Raw genomic sequence first — 22113 nt, 5'->3', positions numbered from 1 at the left:
CTGCCACTGCTCTTGCAGGATGGACCTCGTGCTTTTTATACTGTGGCTTTGGCTTTACCATCAATTTATCTTCAACTTATGTCATTTTTTTAGAAATTTTCACGCTTGGACAAAGGGTGGACAAAGTCAGCTTTAGCTATTTTGGGACTGTTATATTTTGTATACTCAGACATTCATATTTTAAAGGTTTCTGTCTTGAATTGATCCTCTACTTTCCTCCACTGGACTAGAGGAATCATTCAGTATTTCAGCTGTGGACTTGGGAAAGGACTGCCATCATTGGTGGTTTGGGGGCAGATGTTTTTGTACACTTTTCAGTCTCATCATTGTTTATTCAGTGGGTTTATTGGGGACCATTAGGCTGTTGCCAATTGTAGCTCCATTAATATTCATTAAACTTACTGGTTTTTTCTGGTGGTCCACTTTGTTCAAAGATACAGATATTTTCATATTTTCTACCCTTCAATTTTCTGTGGTCACTTTCTGTGCCATGATATTTCTGCTTGGGCATTCTGTCCCCACCATTATTTGATGTACTTTGTCTCTTCATAACTGAAGAATACACCTGTACTTTCAAGTTCTGCATTAATATACATGATCATAAAATGTTGCTCTGATGAGTAGTGAAAAATGGTATGGAAAGACCTTAGAGTGTCTGTCTTCTGAACTATTAAAGACATGACATATAATACCTGTTCACAACAGAGAGGACTTCCAAAATTGTTTGAACTTTCTGTGGTTTGTTCCCTTCTTGTCTCTTTTTTTCAAATTCTTGAAGTATTTTATCACCTTTAGTTTTGTCTCACCATCCTTTTGTTCTCATGCTTCCCTACGATGTCTGGTCTCACACTGTGACATTTAACATCTCCTGAGTAGTTTAGATTATTCATTAAACATGGGTGTTAATTTTTGAAAAGTTAAATTGTAGTTTTGGACTTCTGTTGGTCTAGTGAAAAGATCATTGCAAGTAGAACAGTATTGCCTACTTGCTGCTTGCTATACTGGTTGCTGGAATTTGCACAAAAATTTTTGTTTGCTGATTGTAGCTAAAGGATATTTATTAGCATGTAAATTTCTATAAATAAACTGAACAGATAATGCTGGATAGAAAAATATAGTCCTAGATCTATTTCAGTAAATGGTATTCCGTTAAAATTCCATTATGCCCAGCTTAAATTCTGTATTGTTTCAATAACTGAATCTAACACATGGTTTAAGAAGTAGAATTTGGTCTAGCAAGGAGTAAAAGCAAATAATCTTTCCCCTCTAATATTAATCCTGTAAGAAATACAGTTCTGAGGTTAAGGAGCATTTGCCTTAGTAAAGGACTGAAGAATTTTTTCTACCTGCACTATGACTAGGTAGGCAAAAGCAGAATTAGAATAAATTGTTATGGATAAAGAACATTAATAAACAAACTTTAATCTCTTACTTAAGCATCAGTAAGATTATAAGTGACAGTACTACAAGAGAAGAAGGCAGAAAATCCTGTTGTTGCTAATATTTTAGATTAATTTTGAAAGAGCCCCACAGATTTATTTTTTGTTTAAAGAAGCTCAAACAAACTCTTAGTTAGTGAAAGGTGATAGGGGACTTCTTCAAAACCCACTGGATGTCTTCTGTTGAAATCCCCTGAAGAGCGTTGGATTAGGCAGAAAGATAATACATCTATTAGACGAAGGATTTTCCTTTTTCTCCATGTAAGCTTCCATCATTGATTGACTTGAAGGGTTCACTATTCAGATGAGGAGTGTGCTTTTTGGGATTTTGTTTATGCAACACCAAATATTGTAATTATGTCCTCATGAATATTCTTTCCAGAGAGAACAATGTGCATTTTTGTGGCAGTGAAATCCCCATTTAACATGTGTGTGCCAGCAGTGGTTTTTCTGGATTGTTTATGCCTTTTTGATACACTTTCCTTCTCTCACTTCTAATTGTTTTTGAATGACTGTGGCAGTGGTCACTGACAATTAATGACTGATGGGCAAATTTCATGAGTGCTGGCTTTGTTCCCATAATTACTGGGACACTCACAAAACTAAAATTAATGCCACCCTCACCCCCCACATATTTCTCTGCCAACCATCATCTCTGAGTTACTGATCTGCTCATGTTTCCTTCACTTGTTCTTGAGGTTCAAAATATGTAATTTTCTCTCCTTGGGATAATTTTTAGTAATGGCCAGATTGATAGAGAGCCCAGCTACGATATTTAGTGTGTCTGGGTATTTTTTGTTGCATAGTTCTTAATCCAAGAAAGAGACATAATGGCAGATTCTTTTTCCTTTTCTGGGATAGTAAATGTGTCCCATTATTGCCGCAGTAATTAAGTTAGGCATTGTTGTTATAAATACAGAAGGCTTTGAAAAATCAATAAGAAAACCTTTTAAATGTTTTTCTGGTGGAAAGGTGGAGGTGATATTTGTATAATGTCCTTCTCTGTAAAACAAAACCTGTGTTCCCAGGAAGGTTAATTGTGCTTTATGTTCCTGTTGCATGAACAGTGTTATACAGAGGTAGTGAGTTTGCACAAACTTCAAAATGCATTCACTGTTGTTAGCGTGGTTAATTTAATACTTTGGGAAATAGTGAGGGTCTGCTCATCTCGTCCTATTGACCCAATCTAGCTGTTTCTACTGTTTTAATCACCAGAACTTCTGAGCTGCAGGTTCTATGTATTGCTGCCCTGCCCTCGTTATGTATGCAGATCTCCCACTGATGTTGCTGTAGGGAACTATGTAAAATAAGGGGAATATTGATATTCACATGATATCATGTGCAACTGAGAGGAGATGTTTGAACTGGGAATACTGCCCTTCAGCTTCTGCTGTTGTACATTGCCTTTCACATGACTGAGTGCCCAACAACTGAGATTTCATACAGACTTGAATTTGAGGTTGAAATAATGCCACCATGGATTTGATCCTTCTGAGAACTGAGTCCCAGCTTTTATTTTTCAACATTATATGTAGCCAAATTCTAGTTCAGCTTTGCATATATTCTTACACACAGACTTTGCAACACCAAGGAAAGCAAGATAAGCTTTAAATTGGTTGAAAGAATTTTGGATTTCTGCTTGGAATTTCTCCTTCTGTGTAATGTATTTCCAACACAAGTCTTTGAGTTTAATGCCAGAGATATATTTTCTCCACTAACTTTAAACATTGCCTATGGGAATTGCTCATCAAAGGAGTTAAACTAAAAGGATAACTGTGATCAGGCGTTCCTAGGCTGCTTAGTTTCTACAATGGGGATTTTTGTCATGCTGTGATGAGAGTCCCTGATGAGAAATGAGAAATACCTTGCTATCGTTAAAATTAAAATCATGTATGGCTGCCTCAGCTTGAATTTTACAGAATGTTGGTTTTGTATTGAGCTTTAACATAGTTTTAAATTGTATTTTTTCTCTCTAAAGTGTTTCAATATATTTTTTTTTCTTGTAGGATACAGGAAGTCAACTCCTTCAAACCTTCAGTACCAGAATAATGCACTAGGGTTGTCTAAAAGCAACTCTATACATTGCAGTTCTTTCAAGCATATTCAGTGTTGGTATTTTTCATGAATTGAGGTCAGAACTGGGAAAGTATAGTCCTACAAAAATTTTTATTAAATTTCTGGATTATGATCTGTAGAAGTCTTTTTGGTCTAAATTTATGTGTGATATTTGACCAGAAAAACTAGACACACCCATTGTCTGAGAGCAGTTTTTATTTCTGGATAAATTAAACATAGTTTTCTTTCCATTTTAGCAACTATTCAAGTTGTTTTAAAAAAATAATACATTATTAAGTGAATTATGGCTATTTGTTTATATTAGCATGTTAGAATTAAAAACAGAATTCTGGATTCTTTTCCTGTGATTCTGTAGCTGAAGGAAAGTTGAATCTTATGCTGAATAAAGATAAATTCTTACTTTACACATAGTGAGGACTACATAGTAAGAGCACAAAATCTGTTTTACTGGCTCAGAATAGCTTTCTGTCTAACATGTATCCTGTCTCTAAGTACTGCTTGAAGCAAATGGTATAGAAAAGGCTACAAGAAACAAAGCAGGCATAATCTTCTCCCTCTTGCACCTTCCTACTTTTTATGTCTCAGTGTGTTACAGAATCTCTGAGCTGGTGGTGGTCTCAGGATCACTGTGCTCTAACTGTCCTTTATAAATGTGTCTAATTCCTTTTTTAGAGCCATTTAAACTTTTCCACCCTCTGGGAAAGGTTTCATATACCATTATCATAACCCTTTATGTGATATTTCTCCAGCAGGAGAACCCTAGCCCGCAAAAGCTCACATTGGTCTTCCAAATCTCTGGCAACATCCCCCCCTGCACCTCTGCAGGTTCTGCTACTTGCTTTTTTGGTTGAATGACCAGAACTGCACACAGTACTTAGGGTGTAATTGCACTGTTGGCTGTTGGAATAATGGTGTTTCCTGTTTTAGCTTCAGTTCCTTTCCTGACATTGCTGAAATTCTGTTTGTTTTTTGACTACCCATGGGCTTAAGCTGGTGTCTTGAAAATCTTTTCTCTGAGTGGTAATACCTGCTTTAGAGCCCATCATTACTTATGTGTGTATGCACAGTTAGCATTATTTTTTCACTTTCTGCATTTCTTTGCATTTATGGAGATTAAAATTAATCATCCATTTTAACACTCAGTATTATGAGATTGTTCTTCAGGTTCTCACAAGCAGTTTTAATTTGATTATCTGGAATAAGCTTTCAGAGTCTTTCATCAATATCTCAGAATCAGGAAATTGACTTCAGAATCAAAAGATCTTGAGAAGGAATATGTGGCAATTTTTGTTTACCTTCTTTTTGCTTGATCCCTTAAGATGATTATTTGCATAATTTTATCCACCAGTAAAATGGACTAAAACTGTGCTAAAAGAGCCAGAAAGAGAGTTAATACAATCATCTTGTTTCTGAAACGAAGGCCTTAGGAATTCATGGTAACAATGGTAACAGCAGCTCTGTTTAATTAGCTGCATTTAATTACTCCACAGAAATGAAAGCAGCTGGCCCAACTTAGCAATGGAAAAGAGGGATATTGAAATCCAGAGCTGGACACCATGGACTCTTTGTATCTGTAGACATCTCCAAAGAGTGTTTCACCCCACCCTTAACTTTTGTGCTAAATCAGATGGATTTCCCTTCTGACAGCCCTGTCTACCCAGGTGGATCTGAAGGGAATCAGAGGGGATTGACCCTGGGTGAGAGTGACATGTAGGTCTTTGAAGTACATGAGATGCTTCTCACTTCAGTCTTGGCACACTCCAGGAAAGGCCTTCCCCTTTACAGGTCATGAAGCAGCTAGGTTGGGGGATGGACAGAGAAATTTATTTAGTGTGGGATCTCCAGCAAAACTGGTCTGACAAAGCAGCAACAGCAGCCATTACCTTCCTTTTGTTTCACAAGACACATCAAGCTTTTTACACTTTTCCTTGATTCCCGTGCAGCTCCTTTTGATGCTGTGCTACTGAAGAGCTCTGTAAGAGGTGGACAACAGCCAGATTTGCTAGGGAATAGGCTTCTTGCTTCACTTTGTTGCTTTGAGAATCTACTTTGTGTTTTGTTCTTAAAGGAAATACAGTTATGCTCAGATAGAGCCTGGAGTCAGGACTGTGTTTGATTAAAAACTGCAGTAAAGGGGAAATTTTGTAATATATGTACACACAATTTTTAGTTTTAAAAATAATTTTCCCAGGTATTATCTATCCATCTAACAGCTTTGAAGAACTTGAATGAAAGAATAAAAAATTGGGGCTAAATTTAACCTGATTTCATCCAAATTTTGAAATATGAAGCATGAATACTGTAGTAACATTAAAAAAGTTCTTCAAGAATAAGAATTTTAAGAATTTTAGGAAATAAAACTTGTAGCTTTGGAAGATTTTGCTACTGTGTTATATCTCCTAAGTAACCTTAAACAGCACCAAGAAAAGGAAAAAGAGAACTTTGCGTTAAGGGAACCTTTTGAGAAATAATGATAATGTTTAATTGCAACTTGGTCACCCAGTACGTGATTTTTTTGGCTTATTAGGAGTATATAATACTCAGAAATTCATATTCATTTGTGATATACCAGCATCACAGTTTAGTGAAACTCTCCTATAGCTTGGTAAACTGCAGGACACTGCATCTGGGAGTTTCTGAATAATTTATCTGAAGTAATGAGCATCATCATGTGATGCTGTATCAAAGCAACTGCTCAAGTGAAAGCCAGCTGGGTACAGCCGCTGTATATCAAATAGCTGCTTGAGTTGTCTCTCTGGAAAAATTAGAGAACATAATGAGCAAAATTAGAAAACCTGGGGAGCAGCCTCCATGGATACCTATTAGCAAGAAGTAATTTGATTAGTGTGAAATCTGTGAAAGTTCATTATTTACAAAGTTTCGTAGTGGTATAAGAGAAATGCATGTCTACATAAACACATCCATTTACACAACATGGACATAAAAATATATAAAGTATTAGGTGAGTACTAGATGTACTTATTTTTCTGTATCATCTTTATGAAACACTAATAGGGTATTGGCTCAAAATCTAAAAGGGACTCATTTTGTGCCAAACAGAAACTTTTGGGTTGTTTCCCAAAAGGCTTTATACAGTCTCACTAAAAGTAAATGCTTCAAACACAAGATCCAGGAGAGGCTGACAAAACAGATTTGCTAAGGAAATATGCACAGCTCTGTTAAGTATTAGACTGATGCTTTTATGAGGCAGGTCTATTGAAAGTGCCATTTGTGCCCACTCTGCCTGATGCTGACCAGGAATACGGAGACGTGACATGCAGAACTGAGAGAGGGACAGACCTGCAGAATTTTCAGCAGAGTCAATGGATGCTGCAGGTGGTCTGCATCTCTCAGGATCAAGCCCTGCTCTAAACATTATAACTGCTTTTACTAGCCTGTCTCCTGGTATCCTAGTAAATCTAGCATCAGAGTGGTTTAACAGTAAGGTCATTTATGACACCTTTTGGATCCACAGTTGTAGATCACAAAACCAATTTGAAGATCTATTTGTGTCAATGGCTTTTGTAGCTGTGGCTAATTGTTTTTTTTTCTGAGAGACATGAGAGAAATACTGCTTCATAAGGTTGTCATTAGTCTGGGAAAAAAGAGGCCATTGATTAGAGGCTTGAAAAGAATGGCTTGTAAGCCAAATTACCAGTTGGGGATTCCTGAATGGCCAAGGGCACAGCCTGTCTGATCTTAGCAAAACTCTGCATTGCAGTGGGGAGCTCTCTAAAGGATGCATTATCTTGTGATGTTGACCTTAAATCAAGTCTTGTTTGGAGGAAATAAACCAAAAGGCTTTCATTTTCAATAACAGATTTGTAATGTGCTAATTCAAATATTATCCAAAACCAGAAACAGTCTCTACCAGTTCACAATGACAGGCATATTTTTTATATGTATTTAGGTACATGTCTGCAGTATATGAAAGCAAGAAAATATCCTTCTATAGTACATGAAATGTGAATATTGCATCATTATTACATGGGAATTTGAAAGTAGAGGACTGCATAACAATTCTCTTATATATACTAGCATAGGGCAATGACACTCTTAAATTTTAAAAATAACCAGGAAAAAAAAATGTACATTGAGACAATGCTTTTGTTTCTTGTCATTGAAAGATATTTTATAAAAATTTTCTTTTCAAATGATAGGGCCACTTGATAGACATTAATAATGACAAAGGGGAATCTTTAGCTATCCAAAGACCTACTGATATTCTGCTTAAATTCAGTTTGCTAAAAACATAATGTAAACATTAAATGTGCATTGGAACATTGTTATAATTTATTGAATTTTGCTAGCTAACATCTTTCTAAAGGAATAAATATTAGTAAATCCCCTGACCTTTATGTGAAGTGGTCCATTCCACATATATGTACAGAAGTGTGCATCATCAATACATCAACTTGTTTACAATTTAATGAGGAAAGGTAAAATTAAAAGAAAATCAATTCACAAAAGTAATTTAGGATATTTACAGGCTGAATGAAGCATTTTATTATTTTCTGTCTTTTTGCTTTTTATGTCATAAAGGGTAGCTGAGTCAAAATGAAAAGGACAAAACTGGTCTCTTTAACAAAATCTAATTTGACCTAAGGGTTTTGGACTATTACAGGAACACAGATACTTGTAGTGAAGTCCACATTATTGTGATTTCTAGAAATGTCATGTTTTTAATGATTCTAGTTAAATAGCTAAATCTGTGATGACAAAACAGAGTTTTCATTTAGCCTTGTGAATCTCATCCATTAACCTTTTAAGAGAGCTTACATCAGCTAGCCATGAGTAGCACATAGTGGCACCAAAACCTTCACTGGAATCTTAAAAATAATTTGTCAAATTACCCATTAGCATAGATGGGCAAAGCTCAATAACACATTTTGAAAAAATACTTTTATGGGAGCTTTAAGCACACTGTGGCAAGAACCACAAAGTATTCTTCCAACTTCCCTTTTGTGGAAGATGAGGTTGGTAAGTGGTTTTGCAACACCTCTGTTAGAGCACACTGTCTATTCTGCAGAGAACTGCTGTAGTGGTTGCTGTTTGAGGAGCTTTTACCTATTTTTTTTTTCCTCCTGGATCCCACATTGTTACTGTTCTGTACTACCCCTTTGCCAGTAACTGAATTCTGCGTATTCTCTGATTTCTACTCCTTTCCCTGGCAAGGCAAGGCAAAACAAAGATACAACATAGTCTGCTGGCTACTGGAATTATTTGTGTTAAATGCTCTATCACCACTGGGCTGAAAATTGCGTTATTTATTATCAATTTGAATGCCATTCTGGAGTTCCACTACAGTTAGCGCTGCACTACTTTCATTATAAAATCAATTTCCTGGAGATGCCTATCTCCACTGGTTTAATATATACCACATTGAAAGTTGGCATAGAGGTCCTGGTGCCCTTCCAAGGTAAAAGTACTGACTGCTGAAGAGGAGGTGTAGTTAAAATAGGAAAAAGCAATAGATTTCCCATGTTTCAGACTGACTGGTGCTCTCCAAGTCTAAAGAACACATCTCAGTGATTTTTTACTTAAAATCCCCATTCCCTCTTTGGCTGTGTAGGGAACAGCTCCCATTCTAACCTGTCTTTCAAGAAGTAACTCCTGATCAATCCCAGCTGCCCTTTCTCTCACCTCTCAGTTGTCCTTCAATGAGTATTTTCCCAAGGATGTACTCTAGAGTCCAGCTTCAGTAACTCCTACTCCCACACTGAGGGCACGGAGGACCAGAGCTGCTTCTGGGATCACAGATGTGGGCTGCCTGGCTCAGAGGGACCCATGTTTTCCTGGTGTATCATTGTGGGCACTCCATGCCCTGCAGAAGGGAGCTGCTGTGCCCAGCTCTGAGCAGCCAGGTTTGTGTGCTGCCAGCAGAGCACAGCAAGCTCAGCCACCCTGAGCTCAAAACTGGGTCACCTGTATCCTGCAGATTTCAGACTGGGAAATCCCCACAGCAACAGAGAATGTAAAATGTATTCAACAAGGAGAAGTTTAGAGCTGCTTTTCCTTATGCTCTAGCAATGTCACTGTAACCACAAGGTTACAGGAACAACAAGGACACTGCATCACTCTATTAATACGTCGGGTTTGGGGCTTTTTTAAGAGGATTTTTCAGCTTTAACAGTTTTATGTGTCTACAGATACTCTTAGTCATGGATTTATTAGGGTATTTTTTCTCTTTAGGTATTATTAGATATATCTTCAGAAACAGGGTTTAAACCTGTCTCTTTTGAGGTAATTTAATGTGTATGAAAAGACCAACTTTTCTTTCTTTTGACTAGAGGGCTACTTCAACTCTTAAACTGCTTATCATCCTCATAACCTTCCTTTACCTCATTTCTATTCAACCTATTTCCTTTTCCATCTCTCTTCCCCTCCTCACCCTTTAAGTGATCTCAGCAGATGCTAAAGATGTCAGGCTGATAGCTCTGCAGATACTGACTCTTTATCAGACTTTAAAGATGTTGTTAATTCAGGAGTAAGCAGTGTCAGTCCTATATCACAGATTATCTGTCATGGACTTTACCCAGGCCCCTGTTTAGAGAAGGAAAATCTATACACCATGTTCTTTATCTTCCTCAGTGGTGACTGCTGAAATATTTGCAGATTGACCACTGATGATGAATTAGTATGTAACAGGTGTATGCTAATCTGCATCATGTCATTGTGTCAGAAGCTCCATGTTTGATGGCGTTTGGGCTATTAACCAATTACAATCATGGTTATTTAGTATTTGCACCACATAATGCCCCAGATAAATCCATTATAAATGAATCACTAAAAGCACAAAACTGAAAACCACAAATGCGGAGCTAATTAGAAAAATATTAGACAGAATGGAAAAGAAAGAAACTGATCTTTTTAAAATATAATTTATTAAATTCTCCCCTAATTCCCTCTTGTTATAACAGCTTAACCTTTACCTATTTTACTTTTTCTGTGTATCATAAACCAGGCCTATTTTCTCCTGCATTTTTTCTTTTTAATAACTTCTGCCTCTGTTTTCTTGATTTTTTTTTTATTTTTTAAATTCCCCATTTCTTCCTGTGTGTCTTTTAATTAGGCATTTGCCCATTGTCCCTCTTTCCTTGGAGTTTATCAAAACTCTCAGCCCCTGATTCTGTAGCCTGCCCTTGGATTTCTGCAGGCAGGTGCCTCTGCCCAGGCACAGACCAGTGAGGTACAAGGAATTGCAGATGTCATTATTTTGCAATTATTTTGTGTGTATGTAAATTGTTTTGTTCTCTCTGTAATTTTCTTTCCCCTAGATCCTGGTTGGGTTTTTTTCCTTATCAGGTTTTCCAGACAGAGGATGTCCTCATAGACAGACAGCCATAAAATCCTTCTGAAGGGAAGGAGGCTGCATATTTACAGTGTTGGGCAGGTAGAATAGATTTCCACTCAGTGGACTAAATTAAAACTCAAAGGACGATTTTAGCTCTGCTTGCTTCCCATTCTTCCATCATTTAAGGAAATGTTTTGGATTTAGGGTGTATAAAGCTAACAAAACCTGTACCACTGTTTATCAAGCTACACGCTCTATTTTCAGAATTATCACCTTCCAAGAAAAGAAAACGTACAGTCTTGTTCTAACATGAGATAGATGAGTGCATTAGGGCATGTAGATAATCCTTACCAGTTCTTTTTATTTGTTCAAAATGCCTGTCGAAAATCATCCTTATGAAAAAGGCACATATCAGCCTAGAAATTTGAAATGTCAGTTCAGAAATCCACCATCTTCTTAGAATCTACTTTTCAGGGACTTAAGGTATTAATATACAAAATTAACAATGTAAATTTAAATTTAATGCTTGTCAATTGGCAAAAGAGAATCACCTGCTTGGCTGTTATATAATGACACGTCCAAAGTTACTGAGCTGTAAAATTAATCCTTTCCTGTTATAATGCTGATAATCAATACACTAGTGTTTGTGTAAATTTGCTGTGTAATCTGAGGTGGTGGGAAGTTATGCCTGTATTATACTTTTTTGCTTTTAAATTTGTTTTTTTGCATCAATTTAATTCTGCAAGCTCTATCATCTTTTACTGGGGAGAATTACTTTGCTGTCTAGTCCTAAACTCTAGCTAGTCCTAACCATCTTGTCCTACCTTAAGCTCATGTGTATCAGCAGTTTGAAGTCTCTTACATGAACTTCCTTGCAGCTCACAGAGCAGTCTGAACCTACACATGCTTTTGTCTTTGCAATTCCAAAATGCATCTCTTGGCTATTGTCAGACTTTGATGGGACTTAGCAGTAGAAAGCTACTCCAAAATCTTTCTGGTACTACAAATACCACCATTCAGTAATTTCAATCTTTTAGTTGTCTCTTAAACTTGGGCTAGTCATTAAATGATCAGCTTTTAGTCACCTAGAAGTGCAATCAGTCCTGTTCCCTGCTAAAGATGGTGATCGTTAACTTGTTAAAATTTGCGCCTGTATGAGGGAAACTATTATCTGGCAGAATCATGTCTGCAGCTGGTGCACAAGCAAAGATTTGACTGTACCTTGAGTTTCATCTCAGATCTCCAGGAGTGCCCAGTCCTTTATTCTCTACAGAGTATCTAAAAATACAGTTGGGTAGGCTTTTACCTTCCTGAGAGAAAGGACTTAATCGGATGATTGATAAAGGCATCCTGGCGTAAGGAAACAGCTTTATTAAGTGGACAGACAGGACATGTTTTGTCGGCTCTCATGCAGACTTGCAGCACAGACCCGTCCTTAAAACTTCTGACAGGGAAGTACAGAGACTTTTGAAAACTGGGACTTTTGTACCAGGTTCTTTATCACAACGAACTCTAATTCAGTAACTTAGTGTTCATCTGAATGCATATTACAATGAATAGTCAATCATTTTTCATTTAATAATTTAACATGTCATTTTTCCAGTTTGTCACTTGCAGCTGGCATTTTTGCAACACATTTTATTTTTTAGACATCTTCTAGTGAATCACCAGATAGAGCAGCTGTGACAGCTATCCATTAATTATATCTCTGTATTAAAGTCTAATGAAAATATGACTTTCAAGGGAAAGTCCCCAAGTAGTGCCCAAGTTGCAGCAGTTAAACCAGCACTATCTGGTAGTTGAATTGGTGGTTGATTAAATATTTGTATAGAGATTCACATAGCTCTATTAACCTCAAGTATTATTTATGAACAATTTGCCTTTGGGATTAGAATGAAGAGAAGCAATAGAGTTTTTATGTCTCAGTAGTAATTAGTATTGCCTTGATGCACATTTGCGCAATGCCAATCACAGGCAATCTGAAATCACCCACGTGTGTGCCGTGGCCTTTCCCTTGTCTTAGACTAAGCAGGGCTTCTGTATTTCAGATACAGGAAAGGAGATAAACTGCCTTATTCTATCTACTCCAGTTTATAAAAAGTGAAGATAAAATAATCAGCAAGGGTCTAGAGGTCTTTTAAAATTTTTGAAATTGAGTGATGTGCAAGATGGAAGAAGAAACTGAAATCAGAAGGCAATACATAAATGCATTCAGAATTTTGTATCACAGCTTTCCGTGGTCTTGTGACTCCCCAGTCAGTATCTGACTTGTGACTGTAAGGCAGATAGGATCAAGCTGGGGACGCATTATTAACACATTATTAAGGGCAGACTCTCCTTGTGGGCTGGGGCTGCAGCCATTTGAGGGGGACAGAAATGAGGGGAGTTTAATTATGCAGACACCTACACAAGGGATGACCCCGTCTTGGAGGGATTCCCAGGAAGATACATAAAAGCCCAAGTCAGTAGGTTTCTATTACAATCTCATTCAAGGGTCGATAGACTGAAGCTTATGCTGGGGAGAAAGACCTGTTTCATTGATTACTAGAACTTTCTCATCATCTGTTTTGTATGATTCTGACCTTTTCCTAAATGAAATGGAAACTTTTCAATTTTCTCATTGAAAATAGACACAAATGCTGTCAGCAGGAACCATAGACATACCATTTCTGTCAACTTTGTGATTTTCCTGTCAGATTTTCTTTTTGTTACTGCTATGCCATAATGCTGACAGCTTTTATTCTTCAAACAAAGCCTAGCAAGGAAGTATCTGTTGAAATGTGATTATTCCTTTCACTGACATAGATGGGGACTGTTCCCACTTACTTCTGATTCTGTAACCGTGCTCCTGAAACTGTCACCCTTCACCTTGTTGGCTTTTTTCAGATGCCAAATATTTTCAAGGGGCTGGCAGAATTCCAGAGAAAGAGCTGCTGTGTTCCTGCTGAAATCATCATCAGACATCCTGTGTATTTCAACTGCAGTGCATTCAGGCATAGATTTTTGTTTACCACAAATAGAGAATATTGCATCACCTTGCAGCAATTTTTTCTCCATAAGCCACAAAAATGAGCTTCATTATGGCTACATTTAGAACCCATTACTCTAAATGCAAGCCTTTTCCTATTCCTCCTAGTGGGAAAAGGTGAAATTAGTATCACAGATTTATTGCCACCAAATTTAATACTCCACAAGAAATAATATATCTATCAGTTCTTCTCTTGGAAGGTTTCAGTATGCCCCAAAGTCTAAACCACTTAACATTCATCTCATCCATTATATGGGACCTGCTGGATCTCTGATACAGCAGTTTTAAGCCTTCAACAGAGAGAGCAGGTATGAACCTCACTTTTCACCCTGGCCTGACTGGATGTGCATGAGCCTATCTCTCTCCTCTCTTCTGTGAATTTAAATATGTCATGGGCTGAATGGTTGCATTTACATGGGAAAAAAATAAAAGTATCTGTAGACTTTCTGGCAATCTCAATGGATCCTGCCTGCTTTCTGTACGTGGACTGCAAAGAAAATCCCAAGGTCAGGAGTATGATGCATTTCTCTCCCTGTCACTTACCTTAGTAAATATCAAGGAATCCTGATGGTAATACATCTGAAATAATTGATAATTAATAAATATAAATTAAGATATATTTACTTGTACGCTTGACACATAATTTCACCATTCTTTTAAGGAAAATGGGATGGAGGAAAACTAGATGGAGGAAAATGAGATGGAGAGGTTGCTAAACAAACTTATAGGGGCCTGTCCAAGGGAAGGAAGGGAATCCAGATAAGCAGAGCATAATAGTGGGACCTAAGGCCTTGGTTTAGGAAATAGCCACATCTGTAAGAAAGGAGGCATGAAACTTTCCCTTAAAGAGCAGGCAACAAGGAAAGTTTTGTTGCTGTTGTTGTTATGATGACTTGTAAAATGCTGGCTGTTTAGTGGCAGATGAATGCTAAGAAATTTAATGACAAAAAATAAGCTTTTAATTCAGCTGAAGTACTTCTCACCCCAAATCTCCAAACAACTGGGAAAAGGAACATGTATTTTAAGTCCCTCATCTTTGTTTAATGCTCCAATAAACCCAAATGTTTGCCTTGTGTATGGAACATATCATGAGGCTGTCTGATAGCTTATGCAGTCTACTCTACAAAAATGTCATTGCTGTTGAATTTACTACACCTGTTTGCTCCTAACCCTGCTGCTAGCACGCCACAGGGAGTTAGCCTCCACCTTCTGCTGCTGAAATCCAGCTTTTCAATGGAGATGTGTACCTTTTCCCTCTGACCCTTCAGAATAATCGAAGACACTTGATCCAGCAAGATCATGTCAATATATGCCAACTTGTTCTAAATGACCTCTGGACCAGTTGATACTTTATACTACACGGTCACCCAATATTTGGAATGGCTCTAAATTTTTTCCACTAGGTTTTGACATTCTAGGAAACAAACTTCATTGAAACAATTGATTTCATATAAAAACATGGCTATTAGAAGGATATGATTTGTATCTCATTCACCCCTAATAGACAGCCACTAATTCATACTAAAATTGTAACAAATAATGATCAAGACAATCACCATAGTGATTACATGTGGCAAATACAATTTCTTGCTACTAGATTTCAGAAAAAAAATATACATAGTGTATTCATAGTCTTTCCAGTTGATTTCATAGAGTTTATAAGTAATCCCTAGGCTTCTTTGAATATTTTTAGTATTTGGAATCTTAACTTCTTACACTCGTCCTTTAGATTTGATCTGCATCAAAGAAACATTGATGAGTGTAAGGTACCCCTTCCCAATTCCTTCCGTGTTCTTTAACTTACGTGAGACAAAATGAATTCTGTAATAAAAGATAATAGAGAAAAATTACAAAGTCTTTCTAAATCCTAGTACTGTCAGTGGTTTTAAAATAAGGAAAGCAGCATTATTCTTAAAATTTGTTTTCTTGTTTACCACTCTTTCTGCTTCCTCTGTCTAAAGAATTAATCCATTCTTCTGCATAGCTGCCGTTGAGCTATGGATAGCATTTCCACAGTCAGCTTTGTTAACATTAAAATACATGTTACATAGGCTGTCTGGAGGTGATGTCCTTTTCCTCTGCAGTCTCAGAACCCCAAATCTAATCAACTCATAGAAGTCCTAGGGAAAAGGCCAGGATCCAGTTGTGCTAGGGAAGATGATGGACAGCAACAGTGTAAAGGACAGTTTGTTAGTTAAAAAGACCTCTTCTCTTCTTTGTTAATAGTTTCTAGAAGAGAGTGTAGAGCAAAAACATTGAAGGACTTACTCCAGTTCAGAAAAATTAAAGCAGACTTTCCACTGTGTTTCTTCTAGTGCTCATTTTAGATTTTGAAATTTGAAATCTGCAGAGTCTGCAAGGTAGAAAAAAACACTTTATAACTTTTCTGTAGACCAGTTCAAGAATGTAGTGATTCAGACTATTGAAGGAAAAAAAATACTTACAAAATAATACATAAATAGATACAGAACATTTATGTTTATGTATACCAAACAAAAGATAAACCTATTTGTCCAATTATGCAGGAAAAGCTTTCGGTTGGATAAAAAAAAGCAGAAAAAAATTTTTTTTTTTCTTTCTGTAAAAGTTAAAAAATAGTTATTTTTGGTTTCTAAAACCAAGGCAATACACTGACTAGCTTAATTTTTATTCCTGTTCTTATTATTGAAAATGCTGATTTTATACAAAATATATTATAATTTACCTTTTGCTGTGGGATTGAGAATTAGTGTGTTTAAAGTTTTTATGTTTAATTGAAAATGGCATAATACTTTTTTTTTTAATGAGCTGGTTTAATTCTCTATGCAAATTCAGTTTTCCAGATACTGTTATAGTTCTACTGGCCTGAGCTGTACAAAGAAGGCAGACAGCTGGTAGTTCCTGCTGTTTGGATTTTCTCTCTGGGGCAGAGCACCTTGGAATGCTCAGTGAACACTGAGTACAGAGATATTGACAATGTCAGGTGTTTAAACCACACTGTGCATTCTGCTCTAAGTACTGTATGCACAATATTAGACTGTAGCCCTGAACTACATGTTTTTTCAAATCCTGCTTTATGGACCTAGCTCTCCATGCCTAGGCATATGGGATAGTTCATAACCAATGCTTCTAGGTTAGTTACACATCACAACAAAAAATAATTCTTCTGGCATTATCAACAGCTCCGGTTTAGGCAGACATCAAAACCAGAAAGTTTTCCATCAGAACTTTTGCTTTGGATAGGTCTGACTTAATAGATTTAAAAGCACAGACAGCGGACTTCTCAGTGAAGAATTCGGTGTATTTTAAAAAACTGTGTATTTGTTAAAAACACTGGAGGTAGAGTCTTCCTTGAGAAATAAATAACTGAAAATAACTGCAAATGGAAAACAAATCCTGTCTAGTTCCTCAGTGTGATTGTTAGCACTAGGTGGTATGCCATGTTGTCAATAATAGAGAAAAAAAACATTTAAGTAAATGCATTACAAACATCACAGTTGTGCTTTGGTAGACTTGCTGTATCGTGTCCTGCAGTCTTTTTTAATACACTTCACAAAGGATAATGGTAATATGTCATCTGAACTTGTCACTTAGGACACTAAAACCACAGTTACGAGAACAGATAAGAATTACAATTTTCCCTGAGTGATACATGCCAAAGTTTCTGCATTATTAGCTAACCTACTGTGCAATAGAAGCCATCTTTCCTCACAAAATATCTTGTCTTTGAGGAAATACTACTGATTTACTATTCCAAACAGCAAAAATTAAATAAAAAACATGCTTGGTCGAATTTTTGGCTAAATTTGATTTTAAAAGGGCATGAAGAAAAATAAGTATATTATGAAGTAACTGCACCTTGATTAGAGGTGGTGTAGAGCTCTTTGGCAAATCTGCAGGTCTGGGGTCTCCACTCTTGCCATATAAAACAGGTCAGTAAGGGATTTTTTATTTCCATGCAAAAGATGGTCCTGATGATTTGTTTGAGGACACATAGCTTTTTCAGACTCTCCTGACCCAGTGATAATTTCTGCTGAGATTATCAAAGAGACATTAGACTCATCTTGAGTCCCATAGCATTTATGGCACAGGTAAAGGCAGACGAGTTACTCAAATATCACCCATTCCAGCACACAGGCTGAAGCGATAAGAGTGAAAGAGGTCTCCATCCATCACAACATCTTCCATAGTCCAGTTCCTCCCTAAAAGTCTGTATTTATTCAGGACTGGCTGCAAAGAGAGCGGAATGACTGAGGGACGTCACTAGCTCCTTGTCTGTGTTGGGCCCTCATTCCTTCAGACTCCAAGGAGTGAATTTAAAAGACTTGAGGAAAGCAGTGCTCTGCTGTAAGAATCCACATTTGCCTTTCTGGACTTCTTCCCATCATCTCCTTCCTATATGTCTTTCTCACCCCAGACTGAAATATTGATGGCTCAACTATATGGCAGTGACAGAGCCACTTCTGTGTCAGGAGACAACCAAATTCACTCAGCAGACTAGATAAGGTTTATGGTGATGTTGTTCAGTGTTTTAACAGTGTGTGCAACTTAGCCACAGCAGGAGACTCTGTCGCTGTACAGTAAACAAGAGCTGATTGATTTTGTAATCTCACGAGGGACACCTGCCTTCCCATTTGACTAAAGCTCTCATTTCTTTTGCTCTAGTAAATCTTACAAGCTAGAGAACAAACAGCACTCTAGTACTTCATGCATTTAAAAAAAGAAAATCCATTTCCATCTTCCAGAAGACAGAATTGCAGGTGCAGAAGGTCAGCAATACAAGTTCTCAGGCACTCTGTAGCACCATGCTCTCGAAAAAGAGCTTTTTCTTTTTGATACAGCTGAGACAATTTTAGCATCTGTGTGGTATGAACTGCATCTTCCTCACTGCATGCATGTTCCTTTTGTACAATTCTATTTATATGAACAATAAGAAATAATTTTTGTAAAACCAAATAAAAAAGGAGAAAACCAGTCTATAGGTGTTAGAGAGTAATGTAAAATTTATGCATTTAAAAGAAAGCCAAGTTTTCCATAAATTATTCTACATGTGTTTAGAACCTTCTCATATCGCTTTCTTCTCTTCTTTTTGTAATTTTTTTTTTTTTTTTGACATAATAATTTTGAGAGGTATCCCTGAAGTTATTTTAAATATGTATAGATGTGGCACTTAGGGACACAGTTTAGTGGTAGACTTGGCAGTGCAGGGGTAATGCTTGGACTTGATGATTTTAAAGTTCTTTTCCAACTTATTGGAAAGTTGGAAGTTGTATGATTCTGTGGTTCCATATGCCTTTTGAGGCAAATAAAACTGTCTCTTATGGCATATGCTCAAATTTTAGAAAGGACACTCCTGTTTCATCACTGTGCACCTTTTTAATGCTTTGTAATTACCAGATGTTTGGGGTCTCTTTGCACTGCTGTGTTATCCTATAATCTAGAAATGCATTCTTTCCATTATTTACTGTGAATTTAAAGAAAATTAGAAGTCTTTAGAAGGACTAGTAAGAATAACTTTTCAGTAATTCTAATGCTAGGGAAAAAGTATCTGTTTCATTTGCATACCGAGGGAACACCTTGTTTATTTCTGAGGCGCTCAGAGCTGTCCCAGGAGTCGCGGTGTCAGATGGGAGCTCCCAGCACAGTCCTGAGTCCACAGGCACCAAGGCAGCTGGATGCCAGCTGCAACCCCACACACTCCTTGGCAAACTGCACTGTGGGGGAGAAGCCAGTTTTCTTTCAATTCAATGGATTCTACCCTTTTGCAAAATTCAAAATTGCCCCTAAGCCTCGTTCTGTTCTCCAGGCTGCACCCTGGGCCCTGTGCTGTCTATTTGCAGTAAAATCCCACTGCAGGTTCTGCACACCACCAATACCAATATTAATTTCAAGTTCCATGTAGGATTCAAGCAGAAGACGTGTCTCTGAAAGCTCTTAGTAAACTTATACAGCTCTTAAATTTATAATTGTGCCCAAGATAAATGCATTCAAATAATATACAGAGGTTTTTTTCAACATTAAACACCCAGGGATGAGGAAACACCAAAATTTAGGCAGCATTACCCACTCTAGTCCAATTCTTTTTGTGTGAATCACTATATGTGTCAATTGCATGGGTTTATTAAAAAGAATTCCTGGTCTCATTTAATATGGCAAACACCCAGCACATAAGTTTTATGTTAAATGGTTAAAGATTTACAAAATCTTTAAGCAATTAAAGTTTATATTAAAATGGGATGTATCAGCTGTCTTAAGTCGTCAGTAACTGTGCTTTGTGTTATCACCTGCTCAGCCCACTTAACCATAGTCTTCCTTCAAATTTAAGTTCTACTAGCTTCAAGTGACCACTGAAATTGGGACTTAACATGTTAAATAACACTATTAACAAATATTTATGTGTGTGTTTTAACATGTCCAAGTTCTTTGAAAGAAAATTAATTTTCTAACAGCATTTCCTCTAAGGTAGGAACAAGTTTTATTCATTTTAAAGACAAGGAAAAATTCTCATTGTGAAAAGCAATGATATATATTGCAAGGTAATTTGAAAGGAAGATCATAGACTTTGAGTTAATTTACAGCTGATTTATGGTCACAGGAAAGTAGTTTTTCTTCAGCATCTAACAAAATTTCCACAGCAGCAACTGTGTTGAAAGATAATATTAAATTCTTTAAACTTCTAGTCAGCCTGTGAGAGATTCAAAGCACTACCAAAATAGTGTTCTAGCAATTGAGGAGCACCTTCTCAGGTGCTGGGTTCATCTTTCTGGCACCACTGGGAGGCACGATATTTTTCAAAACACTTAATTGCAGTTTGTCATAGAACTGAGGTACCTGCACTAATATTTTGTCTTCATATGCCAATTGCTTCCATTTTCAGTCTTGCATAGAAAAAAATAGTCGTAATATAAGGTAGCAAATGAAATATCCTAGGTGAGAATGTATTTTGCAAGTGTGTAAAACAAAAACTTAGTATGTAAATATGTAATTACACAATAAAATCAATTCTGGTTGGGTTTGTTTGGGAGGGGTTATAATGCCTTTTGAAGTCAATGTCAGTTTCAAAACTGTAAGAGAAGAAAAGAAAAATCATAAAGCAGTGCTAGGTACTTAATCTTCAGGTTTTACTCCTCCAGGCTGTCATTAATCATCGATGGTCTGACTGATGTAAGCTGGACAACTTTGATGTTATTCTGAAGTACCGATTTTGACAAGGCAAAATTAGAAACATTTGCAGAGTTCTTAGCAAATCTCAGTTATATTGGCAGGCAGCATTTATTTCTTCAGCCTGGAAGCCCTAGAATTGAGGATGCAGGATCCCAAGGGAGAATAATTCCCTTCAGAGATAAGTTCATGTCAGCTTTCCCTTCAGAGAGGTGGGTGAATTTTAATTAGGTGCATCTGGGACTTCTCCCATTTCCCAAGTCTCCCTACTTCCTTCCAGTTCTAGCAGGGTCATGTCTCCCCAGCTCCTGAGTTGCATTTGATCCTTTAAGAGAGTCTCAGTTGAGATTTAATAAATATAGCTCGAGAAAGTGTGCCTCCATCTCCATATTTACGGCTTTAACAAAGCCACATCAGAAGCACCAATATAAAACACACCAGCTACTGAAATGGAGAAAGGGAGCAAGTTATGCAACCCTTTATCTATTGAGGTTAGATAGCCAAAAATAAAATCACCATTATGAAACTTCCAAAATTACAGAGAGACTTATTTGACCCACTTTTTTGTGCTATACATATCCAGAAAGGGTTGCAAAAAAATTTATGAGAATTAGATCCTTTGGACATCCCTACCCCATGCTATCCTCCTATTCCAATCCATGGTAACCTCTATCCCATGTTCTCCAAACTCACCAATTTGATACTTTGTGGTTAAAGATACTTACACCTGTCAGTGAATCCAACTTCACTGGAAGCTGTTTCTCTATCACATATTTTGTATTCCAGATTTGGAAACCTGTACTGATTAGCTAGAGTCCATAGTCCTTTCCGTGGAGCTGTTAGATTTCAGGAAAGATTACATTAATTCCCTAAAAACTGTAGAATTGCTTTAGTTTTTAACAAAAGCAAGGCACTGGTTTTCTCTGAAAAGAAAGAAAACTAGCTGGTAATGCTAGTTATTGTATGGTTCTGGTTACCCCTGAAAAGGAAAAATTCTTCCAAAGCCTGTGATTTTTTATAGCAGTAAAATTTGATCACATCTCTTTGCCCTTCAGACAGCCTCGCATCACTCCCGTAATCCATTAGTAACCTTCCCCACCCAGATCTCAGTGAAACGTCAATAATTATCTGTCATC

At 37.0% G+C, this 22113-nt stretch overlaps 1 protein-coding gene across 13 annotated transcripts in view; it reads left to right on the top strand.

The window, feature by feature from the left end:
• Positions 1-22113, top strand: part of MAGI2 (membrane associated guanylate kinase, WW and PDZ domain containing 2) — a 727751-nt gene that overhangs the window by 511529 nt on the left and 194109 nt on the right. The window lies entirely within an intron of this gene.

The sequence above is a fragment of the Corvus hawaiiensis genome, chromosome 4 (genome assembly GCF_020740725.1).
Source record: "Corvus hawaiiensis isolate bCorHaw1 chromosome 4, bCorHaw1.pri.cur, whole genome shotgun sequence".
Classification (NCBI taxonomy): domain Eukaryota; kingdom Metazoa; phylum Chordata; class Aves; order Passeriformes; family Corvidae; genus Corvus; species Corvus hawaiiensis.
The sequence above is the reverse complement of the archived record's forward strand: the minus strand, read 5'-3'. Positions and strand labels throughout refer to the sequence as shown.